The 2,500-nt window shown below is 50.6% G+C and overlaps 1 protein-coding gene across 2 annotated transcripts in view; it reads left to right on the forward strand.

The window, feature by feature from the left end:
- The window catches only part of nek7 (NIMA-related kinase 7), a 59,189-nt gene that overhangs the window by 28,882 nt on the left and 27,807 nt on the right, over positions 1 to 2,500 (forward strand). The gene's annotated exons all lie outside the window — the stretch shown is intronic.

The raw sequence follows: 2,500 nt of genomic DNA on the forward strand, positions 1-2,500 counted from the left end.
TGAAGCGTTTTCATTTATCAAACCGCCTTAAACATGCGTTGGTTTTGCTGCTCTCAAATGTTAACGAACAAATTACTGACAGGTTCAATAACTCCCTCTGTCTGTTCAATCAGAGAGGTGTGCGTGTGTGTGCCTGCGTGTGTGGGTGGGGGGTCAGGGGGCCAGATAAAACAGTGAACGTACACACACACACACAAAATACAGTTGGGAAAAAAGACACCGCTACCAATTAGGCCCAGCTACTGTGACACCTCAGTGAAGGTGCAGAGGGCTGGTCTGACCAATCACAGACAGGGTACTCAGGGGCTTCCAGGAGTGAACAGTGATCTGGGTCGCTGCTATTAATACCACAACATGAGGCGGCACCATGCACAGGTCTGTGTGCGCGTGTGTGTGTGTGTGCGTGTGTGAGAGAGTGACCCTGCAGGAGAGGTCAGGGGTGAGGGTGTGCAGTGTCGCGCTCCTTAGCAACACTTTGCCAGGCAACTGCTCTCCCCTACAGCTTCTCCCTCCCTCCCTCCCTCCCTCCCTCTCTCCCTCTCTCTCTCTTTCTCTCCCTCTCTTTTCCATGTCTCTCTCTCTGCTCTCTTCCCCTAAGTGCCTCTTTCTCCCTACAACCTCTCCCCTCTGTCTCTCTCCTTCTCTCCCTCTTTCCTCCCTTTCTCTCTCTCCTCCGCTCTCTGCCCCTACAGCCTCTCTATCTCTGTCCCTCTCTCAATTCTATGTCACCCCCCCCCCCCCCTCCAATTTTTTTTTCTTTTTCTTTTTCTGTCTCTCTTAAGCAACGTCTTCAAGCTGAGTGGTAATGAACGTGGTGGTTCCACCAGCCTGGCCCTGGCTTGGGCTCAGCCAGCTAATAAGGCCTGAGTGTGAAAGAAGCAGTCCTGCCTTCTCCCCTGTTCGACAGACCAACACGAGACCACGCTAAATCAGAATAATGAGACCCAAGACTGGCATGGACCGGGGAGGCGCACACACACACACACACACGCTCACACAGACACACACACGCACACACACACACAAACAATCGCGGCCCGCATCTGTCCGTCTGTCTGTGTCTCTGTCTGTTCATCCATGTGTGCTCACTGCCATGGCACAATGATTTGAACATTTCCAAAGGGAGCACCCCCCAACCCCCCCTCCCCCCTCCCCCTCTCCAGTATCTTTGTATCTCTACAATGACATTAATGTTAGCAATATATTAGCAAAACATGGCAGTGAGTGCATACATTTCAGTATATGTGGTCCCAGCGGGAATCAAACCCACAACCTAAGCGTTGTTAGCGCCATGCTCTACCAACTGAGCCACAGAGGACTGAGCATAGTATGACAGCATAGAATAGCATAGTATGATAGCTTAGCATAGTATGACAGCATCGTATGACAGCGTAGAATAGCATAGCATAGTATGACACAGCATAGTATGACATAGCATAGCATAGTATAGTATGACATAGCATAGCATAGTATGACAGCATAGAATAGCATAGCATAGTATGACAGCATAGAATAGCATAGCATAGTATGACATAGCATAGCATGGCTACGGTTATACAGTAGTGGGGAGGGAGAGGCTGGAGAGTGGTGCGTGTGTGTTGACATAGCTGCTCCCTGGCTGTTCCTATGTTGTGGTGTGATGCGTCGAGAGAGAGAGAGAGAGAGAATGGGAGAGAGAGAGAGAGAGAGAGAGAAGGGGAGAGAGATAAGGGGAGAGAGAGAGAGAGAGAGAAAGGGAGAGAGAGAGAGAAGGAGAGGGAGAGAGAGAGAGAGAGAGAAGGAGAGAGAGAGAGAGAGATAAGGAGAGAGAGAGAGAGAGATAAGGAGAGAGAGAGAGAGAGAGAGATAAGGGGAGAGAGAGAGAGAGAGAGAGAGAGATAAGGGGGAGAGAGAGAGAGACGTATGTGCTGTGCTCTCCTCTCCTCTCCTCTGGATCAACGGGAGCATGAACATCTCTCTAATCACCATGGAGCCGTGTCACACCGCATGCCCGGGCCACGCTCTCTCTGCTCGCATCACGGCCCCTGACACAAGGCGACACGTCTCTATCTCTCTCTCTCTATCTCTCTCTCCGTGTGTCTCGATACTCCCTGTATCTCTCTCTCCATCTCCCTCCCTCTCTCTCTCTCTATCTCTCTCTCCATCTCCCTCCCTCTCTCTCTCTCTCTCTCTCCGTGTGTCTCTCTCTCTCTATCTCTCTCTCCATCTCCCTCCCTCTATCTCTCTCTCTTTCTCTCTCTTTCTCTCTGTGTGTCTCGATACTCTCCCTCTATCTCTCTCTCCATCTCCCTCCCTCTCTCTCTCCATCCCAATGTCTCCCCCCACCCTCTCTCTTCTTCCCCCCCCTCTCTGGAATGATCAATCCATGATCAATCTGGATGCAGTGATTCACTTATTGACTGACTAACTGAAAAAGGAAAGAAATAGAGGATTTCTTCATTTGCCAGCATGTCAGCTTGTGGGGCGGCCTGTTGTCATCAGACAAGAGGTTGTTGTTGTT

Source organism: Argentina silus (assembly GCF_951799395.1).
Source record: "Argentina silus genome assembly, chromosome: 6".
NCBI lineage: Eukaryota > Metazoa > Chordata > Actinopteri > Argentiniformes > Argentinidae > Argentina > Argentina silus.